We start from the raw sequence: 23,950 nt of genomic DNA, 5'->3' as shown, positions 1-23,950 counted from the left end.
TGCAGTAAAATGAATGCCTACATGTCTACCCGCCCACATTAAGAAATGCATTATTACTACCACTGAGACTCCAGTAACATCCCTCTCACTTCCCGGGGTAACCACAAGTATGACTGTGTGCTTATCATTCTCCTGCTTTTTAAAAACAAGTTTTCCATGGGTTTGGACCACAGGTAAATGGAATCATACTGATGTATTCTTCCATGAATCGCTTCTTTTATTCAATATTATGTTTGTGAGGTATGTCCATGTCGATACATGTAATACTTTATTCGTATTCACTACTGTTTCTTATTCTGTTGTATGAATACTCTAAGACTTATTTCCCCATTCACTTGTTGATGACCATCTGGATGTCCCCACGTTTCTTTGTTATTACAAACCACGTTGTCATGAATTCTAATCTGATCTAGTCTTTTTGTGCACGGGTGTAAAAGTTTCTTTATTGTATATGCCTGAGAGTGTCATTGTTAGCCTATAGAGAGAACCAGCATTTCGGCTTTATTAGCTCATGCCACGTTCTTAGTGGTTGTCCAACCCGCATTCCAAACAGCAATGTTTAAGAAAGAACTCAAGAATTCAAATCAGTTATGGGCTGATTCAGATGCTCTCAGACATCTGAGTTAAGAGGTAAGAGACTGCATGGTTAAAAGGAATCTGAAGATGATGGTAATATATAGTGATGATGACATGATGAGGACAGTAAACCCAGACAGAGTGTTTTTGAGATGCCAAGCACTGTTCTGAACACATCAAACACGCAGACTCATCGCATCTTTACAATTAAGATGTATGTGCTATGTGACCCTCACTGATGGGCAAAGAAACTGAGGCACAGAGAGGTTAAATAACTTGCCCTTGCTGTGGCTGGTAAATGCAGGATCTAGAATTCAAACTGTTGCTCTGCACCCCATGCCTCATTTTAGAAACTAACCTATGAGTTCACTCTAAATGGGTCAGTACTAAGGGCAGCTTTGTGACTGATGAGTGACTGACGCTCCTCCTGTGTGGGGAGGGGGACTTCCCTTCCCAGCAATACTCCTTCTTATACGCCTCTTTTCTCAGATCGTGTCACTGAGAATTTTGATTGTATTTCAATTTCAATCAGAATTTGATTGTTAAGAAGAGCACATCATTCTTCCTTGGGGAGTATGGAATTTGGATGACCTCTTTGGCTAATGTAAGAAAAAATGTTAGAAGGAGCTCTTTAATCCACACACCCTAATGCTAAGCTAACGGAGCCAACCTGAAGTCAGTGCTACAGTTATTGGCACTTGACTAGATGAAAAGAGAAATAATTGTTCTGACTGGCCCATCCACAGGTGATGATAGGTACCATAGTTTGCACAGCAAAGTGATGGGGCCGGATATCGACTATTTTAAAGGTGGCTTAAAATGGCTAAAATATGACATAATGATATTGTCATAAAGCATACAGGCATTGCTATTTTTTGTCACGAAAACATCAGAAGAAATGATGAACCATACATAAATGCATACCTCAGGATCAATAAAGCTATATATTTTTTTGGTCCAAATTATTCAGATTAGTCTTTTACATGGTATCCTCAATCCTCAACTTTCTACTTTGCTTTATCTGTACCCAGACATTTGAGAAGGCTAGAAAAGTGGTGTTGCTAAAATTTAATACTTGGAATCTTCCTTTATGATCTGCCTTTAAAAGTAAACACATTTTCAAAGATGATTAATAGCATTGTCCTCAAGATAGTAATTTCTTTTTTTGTGTGTTTGTTTAAAATAGGGATGTTCCTATGAAAACCCAGTGCAAGGGCCAAATCATTAAGCTCTCCCTAAGTCAAAGAAGGCATATATCATGCTGAAATGTGGCATTTTAACATTGAAAAATAAAAAAGAAAGTCTGTGAAGATTCGGCCTATAGAGTACATTTCAAAATGGAAAACAACACTGGTCCTGTAATGAGATGTAAATCATACCACCGACATTTATCTTCTTTTTTTAAAAAAGATTTTAAAGATTTATTTATTTTTAGAGAGGGAAGGGGGGGCAGAGAGAGAGAGAGAGAGAGAGAGAGAGAGAGAGAGAGAAACATCAATGTATGGTTGCTGGGGGTCATGGCCTGCAACCCAGGCATGTACCCTGACTGGGAATTGAACTTGCAGCACTTTGGTTTGCAGCCTGCGCTCAATCCACTGAGCTACGCCAGCCAGGGCTGACATTTATCTTCTCTTGGTGAGTTCAGTTTCCTGTGGCAGCACAGAGAGGCAAAGAAAATATTGGAACTGAGAGTAATGAAGTAAATACAGCAGGAATGTATGAATGACAATTCCTTTACAAAATGAGAGTAACTGGCAGGCCTCTCTGAAAGATGAAGTCCCATTTTTGGAAAATGGCCCAGACTCTCTGACTGGTACCAGTGTGCTCACTGTCTTGAATCTCACCAGTGGGAGGATCACTGGGCTAGGGCACAGGCCCCTTTCAAAAGGCAAGTATCCCTGGGAGTGTTAAGAAGCAATGGACTGTTCATATGTGAGTATAAATCACATGGGTTTCCTTTCGGCAGCCAGCTGGGAGAGTCAATACTGAGGGGTTCAGAGTTCTGAATTTGGGGGCTGAAATGATTGGGAAGAAGAAAGTGTTGAGGGATGAGTGAGGCCCAGAGCTGAGGGGTTTAGGGCAGCCATGAAGACGCAGAGCACGTGGGGAGAGACGTGAGCATCGTTGAGAAGGGGGTGACGAGCTGGGAAAACAAACTTGGCTTACTTAAAACATGCGCCTGCATCATGTGACTCCCTGAAGCTAGGCCACTGGTATTACTCTTCCTAGCATGAAATCAGGGTTGGTGAGCTAATATGATAAACTACAACTTAAGTTTTGTTTTCATGAAAAATGAATTGAGAATGGAGTAAATTGAGTGATTGGCTTTAATGCTCACCCTCTTGCTTTAGTCTTATGTGGGTAGTGTGTATTTTCCCACACTTTGACTTTGGGCTTATCTGGGAAGCTCATTCGGGCCAGCCTTAAGGGCAAAAGGGTGCCACTTCTGCCCCTCGGCCTTAAGAGGCGTTGTCATTTTCTGTTGCCCTTTTGTGTTTCTCTTCTCCCTATGAGATGAGCTCTCTGTGGGCATCTGCCACTCCTTTAGCTGACCTGCAACCTGAAGCGGAGCCATGGAGCTGAGTCGCAGCTTAAATTAGCTCATCTTCAGCTGACCTGCCGCTATGAGAACAAATATGAGTTGTTTGAAGTCACTGAGTTTTGAGATGTTTTGTTACACAGCATCATTGTGGCACAGCTAGCTAACATAGATTTCTAAAGAGCCCTCTTATAAGTGAACTCTTGGAATATAAGCCGTTAGTAAATTAGGATTTTCCCATATTGCAATAAAATCATTTTCTCTTTTTAATGAGAACTTTATTTATTTTTTTTTATTGTTACAGCCCAGTGATAGACACCATTTGTTACCTGGAAGGCAAAGATGGCCAGAGTGCGCCCTGTACCTGTAGCTGAGCACCAGTAGCTGTTGAGTGCAGCGGTGGCTCTCAGACAGCTGGCGAAGTTCTGGAGCCTCCAGGGCATTCTCAGAAAGGCTGCCTTGAAGTGGGAGTTTCCTCTTTCCCTCCTTCACCTAGTTTCAACTGCAGCAGAACAACTTTTATTTGTTTCTCATACTGGGCTTCTTTGTAAGAGTTTATCTAATTAAAAGGTTAAAATAAGTTTGAATACTTCCAGCTAATTCCTCACTTTTCTTGGAACTCATGGTTTTTCACAGCTATATATATTGTCCCTTCTGTCCAGTCAGCTTTCTCTCTCTGCTTCTCTGTAAAAAGCGTCTATTCATTCTTCACTACTCATGGTGATTTGAACATTTCTTTAAAAAATATTTTATTGTTGTTCAATTACAGTTGTCTGCATGGTGATTTAAAAATATGTCCATGGGTTCTCCGGTCCTTCTTTCTTTAAAAGATGGGGCCTAATTACCACCCCTTTAGGGATGAGCTGTACTGAATAACTTTCAATGAACAAAATATACAGAAAGTGGTGGTGTGTGATGTCCAAGCTAGGACCTCCCTGTCTCTCTGTCTGTCTGTCCCCCTCTCTCAGCTTACTCATCCTTAGGAAAGCCAGCTGGCATTTCCTGAGGACACTCAAGCAGCCCCATGGAGAAGCCCACTGAGATGAACTGAGTGAGGCCTCCTTCCGACAGCCATGGGAATGAACTTGATTGCAAACTCATGAGAAACCTTGAGCTAGCTCTCAAATTCTTGACTCACAGAAATTGAGAGGAAATAGTTGCTTATTTTAAGCAGCTATGTTCTGGGGCAATTTGTAATGCAGCAATCTCTAACTAATACAATATTCCACCACAAAGACTCTTTTCTATGACACTCTCCTGAAATGCCTGAGTAAGTGTTAGCAATTTTCTTCTTTCTCATAGACTTTAGAGTATACCCCATGGTAAAATTTATTCTGTTGCATTATCTATTTTCACATCTGTCTTCTGCATTAGGCTTTTAGGTGTTTGTGTTTTAGGTGCCTAGCATAGTTTGTGGCATCTTGTATGTTGGATAAGGGATTAAAAACATAGCCGCAGCTCAAATATGAAAAAAAAACCCACTCAGAGAAGACAAGGAATAAAACAAGTCCCCTGTTTTTGTCACAGCAATTCTAGATTTTGACCAGAGATGATAAATACACAGAAAATCCTCAAATGGAGACAATACCGTATTTTTTTTCCACAACGTTTGAGCATATAAAGCAGCTCTCTGTGCTCTTGTTTTAGCAGATGATGGGTGTTCCGACTGAGACAATGTGACTAGAATCACGGGGTTTGTAAAAGACCGGGGTCAGTGTTGTGAGTAGGATTATAGGTGAACAAGCTGGAAATCTATCGCCATCCAAAACAAGCCCTAGAATTATGGCTTTGAAGGAGAGAAAATAGAAGGTTTTTAAGTTACCTAGCTATAGGAGTTTTTTGTTTTTTTTTAAAGCCAGAGCTATATAGTCACATACACAGTCAAATCAAAATGGTTAAGATGGTTTCTGGTTAATTGCATGTGGGCCCAGTGATTTGAAAACGGAGCCTTCTGGATATGGCAAACTATGCAGGAGCTGAACAATTAGATATTTAAAACTGAGATTTAATAATAATGATGATTTGTGTTTTTATTTTAATGGTCACCTAAATATTAGTAAAAGAGTATTCTAGGTCATCTGGAGGTCAAGCTAACAACTTAGAAGTGCCATGCAATTTCAAGTCCCAAGTTCATGACCGAACATGACTCAGATGGCTCCTCCAAGTGTCAGGGTTTAACTCCTAATACACTGTTTCTCAGCTGTCTGTGGACTTGTAATTTCAAGGACCCACAAGTTCTTACACTTGGGAAGCAGTGATAGAGACAATAAATGCTTCCTTTAAGAAGAGATTATTGATTTTTCATCTGGATAGTCAAGGGAAGATTTTATGAAGGAGCTGGCATCTGAGCTGGCCCTCAAGGATGGGCCTGGTATGCTTTCTCTTAACAAATGACATCGAGTGTCCATTTAAACTATCTGCTTGAGAAAATACCCCATTTCCAGGGGCCATTCGTTACTTCCTGGTTATTCTTTGAGAGCCCCTATATGTTCGTTATATTTAATTATAGTGTGGTCCAGAGAGAAGATGGAACGGGAACACAGTGTGGAGGGAGGCAGGAGAAACGGAAAGGGTGGGGCTCGAACAGGAAAGGGGGCACCGAGCAGGCCAGCTGAGGCGCAGGACACATGCAGGCTACAGAGGGACATTGGGTGCAATGCTGGCAAAAGCCTGATGCCAAGGCTAAGTCTTAAGAATGTGTGGGTTTTTTTTTCTGTAATTGGGCAAGGAAGGAGATTGTGTAGTATTTTTTGCAGGGGTGGTCATTTTATGCTAATTGGATGACTCTAATGATACTGCAGCTAACACAAAGTCACAGTTATATTGTTGAATAACCATCTCAACATCATTTTTCTTATGGGCACGTGGAGGATCTTCAATGCATGTGTCATCTTTGATCCTTGCAGAAGACATAGAGGATATATTTTAAGTGTATACCTTGCCCTTGCTGAAGAGGTGGACCTGGGCAGCCATGTTTATTTTCCATTTTTTATTTTTAAATGACATTTAACTTTTAATATTATTTGTACTGGTTTCAAGTAAATAGCATAGTGGTTAGACAATCATATACTCTACAAAGTGTTCCCCCCAAGGAGCAGCCACGTTTGAATTGCATAACCATACCCACTCTTACCTCCACCGCCGCTGGTTAAATCCAAGCGCGCATCTGACTGTGGCAGAACCAATTCCTTGCTGGGCTGAGCTAATCAGGCTGTCTTATGGGGAGCTGAAATTTGGACATTGAGAAACTGAGTTAATAAGGTGAGAATGATGCCAGAGCTGAAAGGCTGTGCCAGGTTAAGCACATTGAAAGCAGAGGAAGCTTGTTGAAAGAGAGATAAGAAGAAAAGTGTGGCAGAGATGAAATACATGCAGTGGGAATAACCCCGGATTCTGCTTTCCAATTTCAGCTCTCATTTCCGTTTGGCTTGCGCGTAATTTGTTTTCTGTGTGTCCAACCCTTTTCAGGATTGCCTGGGTATCGTTACTAGAATTCTCTGCGCTTAAGCTAATTTGAGTGGGTCCTTCTCCCTTGCACCCACACATAACTCTTGTATAATACTGCCCAATTTTCAATCAAGCCATTGGTTCTCGAGAGACCATCAGGCTGAAGGGAGTAATGTCAGTTCACCAGCTCAGGTGCTGAACTTGCCTCCACCCATGAAGCAAGAGGAAGACACGATGGCTTCAGTTTATTAGTGAGAATTGTGGGAAACAAGTGAAACTGGAGCACTGCTTGATGAGATGCCTCCTCTTGGTGTGGCCAAGGATGGACCAAAGACCTCAGTAGTCATTATGATCTACACTGACTGTTGCCGAGGACATTTTGACAAAATTCTGAGACCTGCAACCACAGTGACAACATATATATATATATATATATATATATAACTTGTAATTTTCCACCCTTCTTTGTGAGTAACAACATCTCATAGCTGAAGAATAGTCATTGCCATTCTTTCAAGGGTTTGATGAAATCTAAAGGTCTTGTTATGCTAAATGCAAGATTTAATCAGGAGTGGGTAATATGAATGCATGTACTTTAATGAATCTCAAGTATTGCAACCTGCAGAGGTTGTCAGTAACTGAATTCCTGGGCTATGCAACTTGTAATTGAAAATCTTTACATTTTAGTTCCACCTGTCATTTTTCTAATTCTATTCAAAGAATGTCTATTACAATAACCCCTTTTCTCTGTCTATCAAAAGTTATGCTTTAGCAGAAATGTATATCATTGGAAATGATTAATTCCAACATGTTGGTAATTTGGAAAGCTTGATATTTTTCAGGGTTGTTGAAACTATAGGAAGGACTTTCATCCTGAGAAGTAATAAATTTCATAAGGAAGAAATAGCAATGAGAAATACTGTTCAGTCAATTTTCTTTAAGATGCTGAGCATCCTTTCCAGCCATACATGGAAACATCAGGGAAGTAAACCAGCAGGGGATGGAGACCCAGGGAATCTTCTTTGCACTGTTCCCTTGAAGAAGCTTCACTCTTCTGCTACTCATCTCTCCACTTGTGAGAATTCTATTCTTCAAGTAAGGGGCTAATGGCAGCCTAATGAAGTTTTGCTTATTCTCTCTTGCTAGGTTTCTCTGAACGTGGAAATTTTACAAGGAACAACCAAACTGCACCACAAAATGATATTGATATTATGGGATTGCATCAATAGCATTGGCTGTTTCATTTCCATTCACTTATCAGACATATTTACTTCTCAGATATTTCCTTAACCGGAATTGACTGTACTATAATTGCCTATTTCTTTGGTCCATTGGCTGTTAACCTTGAAGTGACTGGGGTAGGGCTGGCGAGGCCTTCCCTGTCAGGCCTGACCTCTCACTATGCTGGAGAGAGCGCTGCCATGACAACGGCGACAGATGTCAGCTAAGCAATGTGCACCCTAGAAAGACTCCTGTATTGAGAAAATCGATCTTGTAATGGTGCCACGGAGCACATTCGCTGAACTGCCAAGTGTTCTAGGCTTAATCATTTATTTCGTCTAGCAGAGAGAAGAAAACATAAAAGAAATGAAATGAATTTGACCTCTGTCTTTTGAGTGACTTTAGTGCTACAATGAATTCTAGCAAGTGCCTCTTATGAATTTTAAAAAATTACATTAGGAATAACATTTTGAAGTGAAATGACTCTTGTAATGCCAACCCCCCAGAAACATGTTATTTCAAATGTCAGATACATAATAGTCATTTGCTATTTTCTGTGTATGTCCAGGGGTTAGCTCTGTCTTGGGTATGTTTCAGGCAAATCATTATAAAGGAACCAGGAACGAAGCCGACAAGAGCATGCTGCTTTGGCTTCCTCCTTTCTTCTTAACACAGGGGACTGCTTTTGCACTGAGTATCCCAGGGTTTGGTGAGTAGCGTAAACAGCGTTTCGGATTGACAGCTTCGAACCCCTCTCAGTTTTACCGCGTCTTCCAACAGCACGTTCGTGCCAGAATGGCGTTTGTCTCTTTGACAGTTAATTCAGGGACAGCCTTGCATCGCCTTGATGGGCTTGTCATTCATGCCTTGACACCTCTCATTCATCTGAGTTTGGCCTGCTGGATATGCAAATGATCGGAGGACTGAAAACCATAATCCCTCAGCTGTGATGGCCAGTATGTCAATGTCACTATTTTTGGAACCAGCCATTCTGTCAGGAGCCAGGGAGAGACTAAGCCAGGGCACGCAGAATGCACTCAAGACCTTTTTCTGGTCCAGGTCAGAACGAGATTCTTAAACAAGCAAACACCCAAACCAAGAGACAAATCCCCAAAGCCTAAAGATTATAGACAAATCTCTCTGATAACCTTGCCCATATAAATAAGTATCTTTGAGAGTGATTATAGCAAAAAGGATCTCTTAAAATTTTCAATACGATATGTCTGTCTCTTGTGCTGTGGGATATTTTATTGCATTTTTGCCCTCAAGTGGAGCTGACGGGAGCCAAGCTTGTAATTTAAATCAATAAGAACCCTTTACCATGGCCATAAAATACTTGGCTAAACCTTTGAAGTGGCCACAGTTGAATGCACAGTGAACACAGTATAAATGTTCCTTAAGATGTATTGTATGAGACCACTACTAAAACAGCATTCAAAGGCACTGGCCTTAAGCATCTTTTGTGACTGATGGGAGAGGGTCCCCACTGCTTTTGATCATTTACATGCGCTGTTCGCATTGCCACACGAAGCGGCTCCAGACAAGCCCTCTTAATTGGCATATCACCCCAGCCGCAGCCCTCTGCTTTCTCTTCAGATCTTTTCATGATCTCTTTGGCTGGTTTCTGGGATCTGGGTCCTCTTCAACACCAGTAGTCTGCATCAGATACGCTGTTGTGTTGATTGCTTCTATTTCATTAGCACTGTGGCTGGGAAAACCAAACAAAGGCCAGCTGTTTGCACCCATCCGGGGAGTGAGCGCAATGTGGGCAATTCAACAACGCTGGCTGAGCAGCGACCTTTGCAGGAAACAGGCAGCTTACCTGTTAGTTTCTTCTAAAGTGGCTAGTTTCTGGAGTGGAATTATTCAGGGAAACTGTCAGCTTTGAAAAGATGGCATTCTCCTCCACTCTGTTCTTCTGTCCACCTCACACCTGCTCTTGGCCTATCCCTTTTTCTGGATCCTTCTTGCTGCCTTCTCCTCCCCTTTGTGTGGATGGATCGGTGGATGGATGAGTGGTGGATGCTTCCTACTCTTGCCCTCTGTGTCTCTGTTTGTTTCCCCCTCTTGCTCTCTTTTCCCCTCTCTCTCAGATTCTAAAATCCTCTCTGATTCTACAATATCAGCGAATGGAAATATCTGAGTTTGGAGTTTGACCATGAGAGCTCTGGGTCTCATTTGCTCACCTGGTTGGTAGTGTTGCAACTGGGCCAAAGGCACAGGCTCGACCCCCTCTGGGCTGCCAGTCGTTCCCTCCCAGAACTTCACTTATTTGTGCTTAGTGAAAAGCCAGAAGATAAGGACCAGAGTCTCGGGCCACTTTCTACCTTATCTGATAGACTACAACCTTCTGCACAGTTCCCTGAGTCTTGGGATGGGACTACATGTGTCCCAGCGGTTAAGGAGATGGACACACTCTGTGCGCCCTCTTTTCTCCCCGTGCCACTTTCGGAGGGCCGTCTGGGTCTCAGATCTGACTGCCCTCATGGGCCACTTGTCATGTGCGTTTGACACATGCAGCCTGGCCAGACATTTTGCTGTTGGGTTTCAACATGATTAGGTGGATGTCGATATTCTAGGGGATGTTTATGAGACTTCTTTTGTCCTTATGTGTGAGCAGAGAAGGCAGGGCCTTTACAATGCATTATTTATGTTCACGAAGTTGATTTTTAGAAATGGCATTGAACAATTGTCTGTGAGGATAAACTCGTCACTGAAATTAGATTTTAAAGACACACCAGTGAGGTGTTCAGTGTTTAGCACTTCTTTGGGTTCTGATTTGAACAAACTGACTGTGAGAAGATTTTTTTAAAGACAATTGGAGTCATTGGACCATGGTCTGGTTATTAGATCATTTACAAGTACTGCAGGGAAAGCAGTGTATGGGGTGGCTAGCACTGCATAGAGAAATGATCATTGTTCATGTTGGGTGAGAAGTAGAATATTTTTCTGTATGTTTTAAAATATGTTAAATTACAAAATTAGAAGTTAGCCTGCCACCTTGAGATCACATATTTACATTTTTTTGCATAGGTCCCCGTATTTATGCCTCCTATTGAATGAAATGTTTTCTGTCGGGGCCGTAACTGCTTGCCTGCCAGCCTATCCTTCTACCTCAGATGTAAAAGCACCTTTCTATCATGGAGTTGTTGGAATAATATCTGTATCCGTTTGCTGACTTTGTGGTTTGAATGTCAACATTTGACATGGGAATATCTGCCCACTTGCTCTCCCAACCTAGACTGTAAGCTCCTTGCGATCAAGTCCCCTTGAGGGACTCTTTCTTGGGTATTCCTACCCAACATCTCACCATGTGAGGCCCAGAGCCGGATGGACTCTGCTGTGGTAACACATACACCCCCAAATCTCGGAGACTTTGTGCCATAAAAGTTCAGTTTTTGTTCATGTGCAGTCAGATGCATGTGGGGCATCCCTTTGTCATCTGGTGGCTGTGCTCTCAGAAGCCGGTGACCCTCAGTGAGACTCTGGCAGGGAAAGGAAGTGGAGGTGGCCAGTCGGCTTGCTTTGGTCTGCCTCAGCCTATACACAGCCCATAGGACATTCCCAGAGCCCACGGGCTCAGACTAGTGGTCCAGCCTCCTACCAGCAAAGGAGGCTGGGACAGGGAAGGGACTGCATAGTCGGTGATCATGCATTGTTGGTGATCATGCGCTGTCGATGTCGCAAAGCACTAAATGATGTTTGTAGAAGCTGATTCTTACCCCTCATGCTATTTCCTCATACATTTCGAGATGAAAGAAGGATCAGGGAATGATGACTTCTGTTATTTGTATAGAATAAGAAAATGACAATCAGACTATTTCCTTTCCATTTTTTCCCTTTGGCAGTGAATTATTTCCTACATAGTGGGAACCCTTTCCTGCTAATAGCAAGGCCCCACTGGGCCGACTGACCACCGTTCAAGGAGTTTAGCTCTGAGGCAATGGCAGTTGGAATATAGATATAAATACATTTATATTTATAAATATATGGCAGTCACATATAAATAAAATCATATGTGACCTTTTGTGCCTGACGTCTTTCACTCAGCAGGTTTTTGAGGTTCGTTGGTAGTATTGTAGCATGCATCAGAATTTTTTTTTTTCTGGCTAACATTCCCTTGTATGTACCTATCACATTTTATTTATCCATTCATCCCTGGATGGGTATTTGGGTTGTTTCCACCTTTTGGCTATTGTGAACAATGCTGCAATGAACACTCAATGAGCCAGTATTTGTCTGAGTACCTGAATTCTTTTGGGTACATGGCGGGTGCGGAATTGCTGGATCATATGGGAATTTTATGTTTAACTTCTTGAGAAACCACCAAAGTGTTTTCCCGAGCAGCTGCACCACTTTCCCTTCCCAGCAGCTGCACACAAGGCTTTCCATTTCTCCACAGCCTCGGCAACACTCCTTTTCCATTTTATTTTTGTTTTTATTCTAGCCATGCTAGTGGGCGTGAAGTGGTGTCTCCCTGTGCTTTTGATTTGCATTTCCCCATCTTTATTTTCTGAATACAGGGAAGTTATTTGGGCTTCCTGCCTTCTGTGACTCCCCAGACCATCCCTGATGGCTGAGTTAAAGGGACTTTGGTGGGGACAGCGGTCTGCACGTATACTACTGGTTAGATTTTAAACTAGTACACACTCTGTGGAAGACCACTTGGCAACATTGCTCACTGAAATTACAAATCCATGGACCCCTTGGGCCAGCAGTTCCAAGCCTGCGGATCTGTCTTACGGATGTACTCCCCTGTGAACGGCGGGATGTAGGTATGAGGTTATTCACTGCAATGTTATTTATAATAGCAACAGATGGGAAACAAATGGAGTGTCCCTCACTAGGGGACTGGTTAAACAAAGTTTGGCATAGCCATACAATGGGACACTGTACGGCTGTAAAAAAGGTGGGGGCACCGCCTTGTGTGCTGAGGCACGAGGAGTTCCAAGATACATTGTCAAATGTAAAACTCATCAAGATGTACAATAGAATAGTGTATAAATAGGTTGCCCATCGTATAAAAATGGGAGAAAAGAATATGCACATATATGTGCGTGTATGTATTTTCTTGGCTATTCATGAAATACCTCTGGAGAGGGGAAATTGGTGAGGAGGGGACAAGGGCTGGAAGGACAATGTTTACTGTCCACCTTCGTGTGCCTTTGGAATTTCAAACCTGCAAATATATTTCCTGTTCAAAACAAATTAATCAGGTAAATTAAAATTGAGACAATTTGTAAACACCTAAAGAGCTCATTAATTTTAGCTCTCCTATTTCTGGTTTTATGGTCATTGTGATAGGACGTGGGCTCTAATGTAAGATTTTGTATGCAAATCCACATGAGGGGTGGGTTTGCAAGAGATGTAATTTAAGCTCTCATTCTTCCCCCGGGCACTGTAGTCCTGGTGGCAGCCTCAGCTTGCTAACTTGACCATCATGTGAACTTGAGTCAGCCTGCCAGAGGCCATCCCAAGTAACCTCTTACAAGCACCCTATCTGTCTGGGTGCTTGGAGTCCCTACCCTCAGGATAGCCCACCAAGGGGTGCTCAGGCTGGAACTGGTGGGACTGGGTGAGGGGAGGAGCAGATGAGGCCCCTGGGTGCTGGATGGAGACTGTGTCTAAAGTAAATCTTTGAACCTGGGACTTGCAACTCAGCGCCGCTTCCCTATTGAGCAGCCCAGAGAGCTCTGAGCAGACCAGGCTACCCAGGAGCAAGACTTAGCTTTGCCACTTTTTGGCTATGGGACTTCGGACAAATCACCTTACATCTTAGAACCTCTGTTTTCTCATCTCTAGTTGGGGCTAGTAAATGCAGATTATTGCATATAGAAGACGAAAGCTGTTGAGAGGGCTTTTCTAGTGTGAGCTCTGTAAAATGCGGTAAGAATGTGAAGGGTTATCTGGGAAGTCACTGTGAGAAGTCCACGTTGGCTCAACATCTCCTATGTGCCGAGATGTTGGAGAGCTGGGGAGACAACCAATGAAAGGAACACATTCTCCACCCTTCCAGTGTGTTGAGGGCTCACAGCAAGGGAGGGAGGCAGCTGTGAGGGATGTTAATCGCAGCAGTGGGCTCAGTGTAGAACAGACTAGAACGCACAGTGTAAGGGGGCAGAGAGAAGGCGGGCATGGCCTCCAGCTGGAGACCTCAGCAAAGGTAAGCCTTTACGGGGGTTGCATCTGGAAAGGGAAGTAGGAGGTTGCCAGAGTCACAGAGAACATTCCAGGTGGAGGCAATAGTCAGTGAAAAGGCATGAGGGAGTCAGAAAGACTGTCTTTGGGCCACTTCAAGCAACTGTCTGCTGCAGTTTTAGGGTGGGAGCCGAGGCTGAAAAGGGACACAGTTTGGATGTCTTTTTTATGGTGGGTCACAGCCAGATGATGCAGTAAGAAATAAAAGGGAAATAGGTCAAAATAGGTCAACAGCAAGGGATCGTGGTGTATGTCCCCTCACCAAGCGGTGAGCTGCAGAAGACACTGGGCAACCCAGCATTTTGTTTTTTTTCTTTTTCCACTGCCTGCAGCAGAGGGGTCCATCTTCCAGTGGGGAAGTCAGCCTGGGCTTCGCATCTTCCTGGCTGAGCTCCCAGGCCTCGTGGAGATACAGAGACAAGCTGTCCTCACTGTGCAGTCCCAGGATGAAGTCACGGATCTAGAACACAGGAGGGCTCTGACATTGGCGAGAGCGGCCCTGGAGAAGAATCATCTGCGCGCGGTATGCCCCAAGGTCGAACATGAGACAGCATGCTTCACGTTGTGTCCTTGGCCTTTCCTAAACCCAGACACCTCTCCCTGGGTGTAAAAGCTGCCATGGGTCCCCTCTGCAGAATCCAACCTGAACTTCTCAGCCTGGTGCCCAGGTCCTTGGTTCACACGGGTCCCTTGCCTTCCTGGTAGCCTCATTTGCAGCTCTCCCCAGCAGCCCCGTGCGTGTACCTCCCTGTTGCTTGGGGAAAGCATACCCATAGTCAGAGGCTGGCAAAAACTCACTCTTTGTAAAGCCAGCCCAGCCAACAGCAGAGGCCAGAGTGAATCTAGGCTTTTAACATTCAGCATTTTCCTCTGTCTCGAGTGTTCCTTTCTCTGCTCATTTCTTAGCATTCTGTGGTTCCTTGAGGGTAGGGGCCACGTATCACTCAGCTCTGTAGTCTCAGGGTCCAGCTCAGTGCTGGGCTCATGACAGATGCTCAGTAAAAGGTTGCTGATGAATGAATGGGTGCCTGAGAGTGAGGAGGGAGTGTTCTCTGGGAAACACACGGGCAGATGTTTTCTGAAATGGGTGGTAAGTCAAGAATGGAAAGTGGCACCTTCTACTTCCTTGTCTCCTGTTTTTCTGTCATTCTCTCTCTTTTGCATTGCTGCTCTCACACTTCTTATTCTGGGGCATCCTTAATCCCTAGAAATACCTGCTGGGATCGTGTACTGGGGACACGGATACCCCAATACTAGCCCTGTACCAGAACAGTCACTTGAGCTCTTGTGATTGATAAATCGGAGCCTTCTAGTACAGATTTCTATTTTACATTTCTTTGTTGAATACATTAGGAAATATTAGTTACAATGAAAATGAGAGGTAGGAAAAACACCATGCAGTGTCCAACACAGGTTGTTTTCTATGGTCCACAGGCTAATTTTTCTTCAGTTTAGAATCAGAAACTGATGATACTTTCATTTTTTTCCCTTAAGAAAATATGTATGGATTTAGTGATCTTACTTTGAGGGTAATTCTCTAATGATTTCACATAAATGTTTCTTCTTTAATTTCATCCCAAGGCCAAGCTTTAGTGCTTTGAATGATTAGTTCACACTGCAGCTAATTTAGAATTTGAGTCAACACAGACACAACATGCATGGATATTCTCATAAGACAGATTTGAAATAACCCCTTTTCTCCAAAGTTTCAGAATTTTACTTACAAATATGCAGAATTTCATCCAAGGTTGTCACCAGCTTATAAACCAAGAGCTCAAGAAATCAAGGCTTCTTGAATCATCAGTGCCTACTGACAATTTTCAAAGACTTTCATGCTTAGGATGCATGACTGGGTAATGCAGGCCCATTACACATTTCAATTTTTAGTCAATTGATCTCATTTACTTATTAAGAGTCATTTATAGAAAAATCAATTCAACTAAGTATCTACAAAAGCAATATGAACAAAGACTTTGTAAATTAGTGAAAATGATGCAACTTTGGGGTATTATTAATATCTGCAGGTAGCTGCGAATCCAAGACTACATTTTAAAAAGATGCAGGCAAACTACAAATATTTGCCTATCACTTCTGCTACAGATAAACCTTTATGATTTTCCATATGAAGATAAACAGAACCAGAGGAGGTATTTCTACTTTCCATATCCTTCTGTATCTTCAGGGGAAACCAGCTCTTGCTCCCCAGCTACCTGTATTTTCAAGTCAGGTAACAACCCTGCAGCTCAAAGCATGAGATGAGGAGCCCCTCCACTGGAGATGAGTGACTTAGCCCAAACGCCATCACTATGCACAACCACCCATGTGCTTCCTGATCATCTTTCTTCCAGAGTAGCTGGTTTGAAGGTTCCGGATTTTTGACCATGGCTCTAGGCTGCCGCCCTGGTGGCTGGTATCAGACGGCTCTGGGAAAACCCAAAGAAGCTTCAGCAACAGGGGATTCATTCCTTACCTTAAAATTCTTCTTTTTTAAAATCTGTATCTTTAAAATTATATTTTATTGATTTTGCTATTACAGTTGTCCCAATTTTTCTCCCTCTGCCCCCTTCACCTAGCCGCCCTCCCTCACTCCCTCAGGCATCCTCCCAAAGTTGTCCATGTCCATGGGTTGTGCATATGAGTTCTTTGGCTACTCTGTTTCCTATGCTGTACTTTACATCTCCATGACTACTCTGTAACTACCAATTTATACTTAAATTCTTTCTTTAGAGGTAAGGTTTAAACACTTGCTCTCTTGGCCTTAGAATTCCTCCTTCATTGTAATGGGTAGATTACACAGATGGCTATGCTCTCCCCACAGCAGCCACAGGGGTCTTAAACATGTAAGCAAATCACATTAGGTAACATACCTTCTCAAGGCGCTTCCCTGTGAGACTGCCTCGCCACGGCCTGCAGGGGCTGTTGGGTCTTGCTCTGTTCCCTCCACGTCCCTACCCCTGCCTCTTGCCCTTGCTCACTCTGCTCCAGCTCCACTCCGTGGACTGGCTTCAAGGCACACGCACCCCTCTGCCCCTCCCGTGACTGTGCGTTAACTTCCTGTGTCTAGTGCCCTCTTTTCTTGTCTTTATCACAGCATCACTTTCTGTTCTTCCTGGACTTTTATGTTTGGTAGTTACTTCTGTACTTATCCACTTTGTTCCCCACAAGACTGTAAGTTCCATGGGAGAGAGCACTATGGGACTCACTGCTGTCCAGGATGCCAAGTTCAAACTTTGTGTTGTTAGCAAAAACTGCCCGGTGTCCACCAAAGCATCTTCTGTTTCCTATACTAATAGGATTTAAGCTGAACATCACCAGGTGCCCAGCGAGACAACCTCACTAGCTCGTCTTATGGCTGGGTGGCTAGTGCCCAAGTCATTACCTGCAGAATTAGAGAGAAAGTGATGTGTGTAACTTCTGCCTCATTTGATGGGAAGCCAAGCCCTAGCCCTAGACTGGTACCCATTTTCCTGAGGGCAGGAGTGTGGGGGTGCCCATGATCAGCATGACTGTGTAGGCAAAAGCAACACTCTGGAAGGTAGCAGAGCAACTGGATGGAAAGGCTTGGGCCTGAATGACCACATGTGGCAGATGGCAGAACTCCCCCCACCCTAGACCATTCACCTTGTACTGTTACATGAGTGTGGAACAAACCCGTGCTTCCTTAAGCTACTCTGGTTGGTTGGTTGTTTGTGATTTGCCTTAGGTTTCAGCCTGACCAATCCACTGTTGAATAAATAGTTTGATAAATGAATGAGTGAATCATCAGGGGCTCATCATTTTACCCTCTGACATCATACCTCAGGGGCCAATGAGGCCATCATCAGTAGGAATCCCTCACTGGGCCCCTACCAGGTACTGGAAAAACACACAGCATGAACTGTCCAGTGCTGGTTGAGTAGCCAAGTCTTTTCCCATCTGAAAGCCTCCTTGTGGCTTGCCATATCTCATTGCACCATTGAAAAATTTGGCTCTGCCATCCAAAAGAAATCAAACTTGAAAGAATGTCACGAACCATGCAGCATGGAATTAATGTGAAGATTCTAGGTCGCTCTGTTATAAAAGTTCTTGTGTGAGACAGAAATGCTGTCTCACAACTGGTGGCTGCCTGTGGTCCCCATCATAGCTGGGGGTTTGGCCCCTTTAATAGTGCTATACTAACTTCCGAGGTTCAAGTCTGGAATGCTGCACACCTGAACCTTTAATGTTAGACAAAATTTCCTGAACTCTTGTTCTGTGTGGTAGGTGGTTTTTTCTGTTTGGTTACATTTTTAAGAAGTGTAGTAGTTGAGAGCCATGATTTCCCTGAGGAATCGTCAGTTATAGCTTTAATTTTGGGGAAAAAATGATTTCAGCTTTTCAATGAACTTTTCTACTTAGGTCCTGGTATATTTTTAAGCTCTACTATTTTTAAAGAAAGGCATTTAATAGTCATTTAGTTAATCTCTTACCACCTTCCAGAAACAGCATTTAAGAAGATAGCAGGATTTAGACTTGTTTTAAGCTCATTCCTCCAGTGCTTAGGGATTTGTGTGCAGACAGTTGATCAGAGAATGCTCTGGAAAAAATACCTGGGAGAGGTGCGGAAAGGAGAATGGGGCAGCAGGAAGAGTCGAGTTGCCATGAAGGTAGGATACAGAGCTAGGACAGCCCCTCACAGGGATCCTATACTGAAGCAAGGGAGTTGGCCTTTGTAACCCCCCAAACCCCAACCATCAGTATGAGATGTGGCTAGAAGGGAATGTAACTTCTGGTGTTGGCCAAAGGCAAGGCCTTGGGAGGCTCTCAGATGTGAGTTATCAGTAGCCTAAACTCCTGGCAGCTAGGGGAGTGAGTATTGTGGTCCTGAAGGAAGGTCTGGTTAGTACTGCAGGGCTTTAACATCAAATTAGCACCTGAACAACCGTGGCCTTATGACAGCACTGTCTTGCCCATCCTGTCCCCCGCCATAGCTCCTGCATTTGGAACAATGCCTAGTACCTAGCACATAGCAGATGCTCAGTAGATACTTGCTGAATAAATGACTGAATGAAAGAACATGCAAGATTATGCAAGAGACAAGCAAATTAGGATAATTTTAATAACCTTTGTCAAAACCAAGGAATCTTACTTCCCTTTAAACTTCTGAAGTAGAGGCTGAAATCTTTATAGATACATTAAAGCTTTGTGCATATCGTTAAGTCCTGTCATTTCTGGAGTTTGGACATTGTGGGGAAATGTTTTGGATCTACCTGAGTAGTCAAGAAAGTGGCAGGTGAGTTTCTTTCTAGGCAAGAGTAAGTCAGTGCATTCAGGGAGAACTATTCTTAAACTCAAAATCGGGACATATGGTGTGATGAGATTTGATACTAGGAGAGAATATTTAAGATTGGGTCCTCCCTGGAAAATCCAGGAGGCATCTTTGCCGGACTCATAGGCTGAGGGTTGAGCTATTGGTTGTGACCAGATTTGTGAGGAAGTGGGAATGGATCACTGAGCCTGGCTCCTGACCAGCCTGTGGGCCGTGGCTGTGGCAAGGCCACCTTTGCACCAGGTGTTGACATCATCAGTAGCAGGTGCAGTGGTTTTAGAGCCTATTTGTGCACAGCACTTCACAGTCTACAAAACAAATTAAATGAGCAGTCTCATTTGATTCTCAAGGATCGGAAGGGAATAGAAATACTTTTCTTGTAGCATGACACTAATAATGTAGATATAAAAGTCATTAACACAAAATCAGCAAATGGAGTCCAGCCATAAGTGGGATTTATTCCAAGAATGTAAAATGCTTTAAATACTTAAAAATTAATCACTGTAATTTGATAAATGACAGGCTGTGGGAGGAAATCATATGGTCATGTCAATGAAGAGAGAAAGTATATCTGACAAAATTCAACATGCTCAGTAAATGGGACCAGAAGGGGACCTCTTCAACCCAATAGAGGACATTGATGAAAAATGTACAGATAACAACACATTCAGTGGTGAAACATTAAATCCTTTTCTCATAAGAATGAGAGTAAAGCATGGATGTCCACTCTTACCACTTCTATTCAACATTGTACTTGAGGTCTTAGCCAGTGTACTAAAGCAAGAAAATAAAAGACATACAGGAAGAGAAAAAGTAAAGCTATCATTATTTGCAGGTGACATGACTATGTGCATATTATTACCATTGTAGAGATGAGAAAACTGAGGCTCAGGGAGATTAAGTGACCTCTGTGAGTTCTTGCAGGTCACAAAGATGGAGCTGGCACTGAAACCTTCATCTCCTGACTCCAAACACTGGAAGAAAAAGAGGAAATATTTTATTGTCTTAAAAAATAGCCACAGTAAAATTTTACAAAAGATTCAGTGGCACTGGAAAATTTCCAGAGAAAATAAATTAAAAGTGGGAATGGAGAATCTTATTGGTATAGGACAGACTAACTGTCTAGGTACTTTGGCTTGAGCACATTAAAAGGTGGACATTATCTGGCTAGGGTAGAGATGAATCCATTCATCAGATTTTGAAATAAACTGAGGGAACCATCAACAATGGCTCAGGTAAAGTAAAGACCGATGAAAAATGCTTTTTCATAGTAACTTTGATATACTAGGAAACTCATTATGAAGAGGTGGTGCAGGATGGAACAGGTTTGGAGAAAAAGATGTCAAGAGACCTATAACTAGGATGATCATATCATTCATCATCATAATGGTGACTCTCATGAACAAAAGGATGTGCTATTAATAATGACCCTGAGTCAATAAGCATAATCCAGGTCTGTTCTGGGCAAATTGGGACATTGGGTCCCCAAACCTATCATAGGTATAAAGGAAACTGGCATGCTGGGGAGAAGATAGCAATAACAGATGTTTTGTGAAATCTGCTCAGATTCTGGCTTGGTCCCTTAGGCCAGGCCAAAACAGGTGAATGTTTTAGGGCCCAAAAACCCTTTTAGGATGGATCTTTGCTGACCCTTAGGGTTTTCCCTGCATTTGCTGTTAATTAAAATAAACAAGAACCATAGCTACTGTGTGTTCACTGTTTATTATAGGCCAGGCACTCTGAGGAGTGCTTTATGCAAACAATTTCATTCAACAGCCCTACGAGAAGGGCACTAGTGTTATCGACATTTTACAAGTGAGGAAAGAGCCTCTTAGGGAGGTTGAGTAACTTTCCCAAGGTCCCTCAGTGGGAGGGCATTGGAGCTGGGATTTGAATCCAGACTTCTCAGCATGATGTTAACGAGCCCTTACTTTTTCCCTTTTGAGGTACAGGCCATTTCAAGGTCCCAGGTGCCTTACATGGGATGAGGGTGTGGTCAGATAGGCATGGGGTAGAAATAGCGGCACCTTGGCACCATCTCAACGTCTCTTAGGTCCAGGCCTACCCCGTTCCCACACCTCTTGCTGCAGAAGCACAGGGCAGGTGTTGGCAGCTGCCCACTGCCGGCATAGCCTAGGCTTTTGACCTGGACCAGTGCCAGGTCCTTTCTGTTTATTATTTCATTGTGAGTCTGTGTGGACTAATGCCTACCACAGACGGGAATCTCATCTCTCCAGATATCTGCATGTTATTCCTAGAACCACCGGGTCATCTTGGGGCCACACAGTCCACACTTACTTCTTTCCAGCTCTTTCCATCAGTCAATCTGAGGGCCTCCTTAATTATCTTTATTGCTTTTCTCTGAACTCTTCAATTTGCGAGCATATTGCCTTTTGGGTAGTGAGATACCAGAAATGTTCAGAGAAATTATAATCTCCCATACATGATGTAATGCTTTGGCCTAAGAAGCTGAAAATCATAGCAGTAGTTTGAACTGCTGTTGCTATCATAACCTGTGATCAATTTGGTCTTCTCCAATTAACTTAATTTTTTTTTCAGTTAAGGTGAGTATGTGGATCAATGTCAATATAATTTAAATCCGGACTATTCGAAGGTGCATGCATTAAAAGCAAAGCAAAAGCAATGAAGCAAAAAGAAAGAAAGGATTTCTTGGTCTTTGCTCATTTACCAATTATCCACTATGTGCCAGAGCCCAGAGGGCATGCTCAGAAGAATCTTGCCTTGGAATGCTTTGAATCTTTAAGATATTTTGTTTATTAAAAACGACTCTTGTTTTCTGGGACACCCTCTTAATCATTACATTTTGGCTCTCCTGTTTTAATTTGTGGATTAATAACTCATAGTTTATGGTGACAGTGGTCCATTTGTGAATTAGGTTATATGTAACAGTCTTTGGCTTGGTTATTTTGAAGTGAAATATAGTTTGGCATAAAGGATTATATTGATCAAGATATCACATGAAGATGCTAACCATGTAATGCTCTTTTTTCTAAGAAAAATTAGAAAACTATGTGAAGTTGGAGTTTTAAAAAAGTCATTTGAACTGAAAAGTCCACAACTTGCCTTCCCTCCAATTTAAGCCACTTTGATTATTTTTTGAAGTCTGTTTATTGTTACAGTAACTTTTTTTCAAGCTGTTTACTCTTGGCCCAAAGATGTCTACATGAGTATTAGCTCGCAGTGATGGGATTGTCTCGCAACAGCACGTGGAGTGTTCATGTTCCAATACTGAAAACACTCTTAGGACATAAAACGCAAAAAGTGCACAGCTTCCCCATTGGAGAAGGCTGCAATTTATAGTGAAATCACACACCACCAGATCTGGTGACTCATCATCTCTTGTCCCGGTAATGATTTTGAAACAGTCTCTCAACTAAATAGAAACAGACTCACAGATAGAGAACAGACTGACAGCTATCAGAGGGGAGGTGTGTTTCGGGGCTGGATGAAAAAGGTGAAGAGTTTAAGCTACAAACAAACAAACAAACAAACAACCTCAAGACACAGACAACAGTATGGTGCTTACCAGAGGGAAAGGGGGTGGGGGGGTAGAAGAGGGTAAAGGGGGATAAATGGTGATGGAAGGAGACTTGATCTGGGTGGTGAGCACACAGTACAATACATAGAGGATGTGGTATATAGACTTGTACACCCGAAACCTATATACTTTTATTAACCAATGTCATCCCAATAAATGCAATAAAAAAGGAAAAGAAGAAGTCATTGCTGACCCCAGCTTCGTCCACAGCCCCAACAGCTGTTTCCAGCAGCCCAGGGATCTCAGGGTGGGCACCCATTTAGTTGTATTTCAGTCCTCATGAGTTACTTTCTTTTGTAATTGAGGCCCGTGAACCTCTAAAAAGATTTACTTCATGCTGTAAGAATTTTTTCCCAAGAGTCTATACAGGTTTTAAAGTTAGCCTCCTTTGCTGGAATGTCAGCCGTACCTGGGGGCGGGAGAGAGGTGATACCGGAAATGGATTTCATTAGTCCGTTTTGTTCGAAAATGAATATGGATGACATTCTTCAGTGTGTGTCTTTGGCTAAAAAATGGCAACACAAAGCCACCGCCAAATACCAGCCTAAAAACTCCTCGGCAAAGTCACGACAATATCCTCTCTTGAACCTCCCCTGACTTTGTGTCTTTCTGTAATATACAGTATAATTTATAAAAGTGTGAGCAACTGTGGAATTGTTCTCCTAATAGATTCTGAAGATTCCAATTTCCATTCTGCCACACAAGACTGAAAATCCACTTGTGCTCACTTATCTGTATCTGTACCTCATCCCCACGCTGCATCAAAAATCAGGTTCAGGTGCAGGTTAAGAGCACGCATTTACCTCCAGAATATGGGACTTATTAAATATCTCTCCACAATTAACATCACCATATCAATAAGAATTATCATTAGGTCTTGTCAATCAGGTGCTGAATTTTGCTTCAGGGAAACAAAACAATTTAAATTATAGCAAGTGCTCCCCCCCTTTTTTTTTTACATGCTCCTCTTTAAATTGGATAATTATGTGGCTTTTCATTAGATTCCTCTAAGCGTAATAGATCACAATATTCACCCTCTGACCTTGGTGATGAATGTCTCTGGTGAAAACATGTGACAAGCAGTGTTCTAATGAGAACAAAATAGGGAATAACTGGAAATCCT

The 23,950-nt window shown here is 42.7% G+C and overlaps 1 long non-coding RNA gene across 3 annotated transcripts in view; it reads left to right on the top strand.

Annotated features, from left to right (window-relative positions):
• The window catches only part of LOC123811064, a 66,552-nt gene that overhangs the window by 40,053 nt on the left and 2,549 nt on the right, over positions 1-23,950 (top strand). For 2 of the 3 annotated variants that reach the window (XR_006784343.1, XR_006784342.1), the window contains one exon: positions 14,314-16,576. This is a non-coding gene — a long non-coding RNA (uncharacterized LOC123811064). Of the gene's footprint in view, positions 1-14,313; positions 16,577-23,950 lie in introns of those variants that run through there. The other variant, XR_006784344.1, reaches the window with a different exon arrangement.

This window comes from Phyllostomus hastatus, unplaced genomic scaffold (assembly GCF_019186645.2).
Source record: "Phyllostomus hastatus isolate PE091 unplaced genomic scaffold, TTU_PhHast_1.1 phas_scaffold_78, whole genome shotgun sequence".
In the NCBI taxonomy this organism is placed as follows: Eukaryota; Metazoa; Chordata; class Mammalia; order Chiroptera; family Phyllostomidae; genus Phyllostomus; species Phyllostomus hastatus.
The sequence above is the reverse complement of the archived record's forward strand: the minus strand, read 5'-3'. Positions and strand labels throughout refer to the sequence as shown.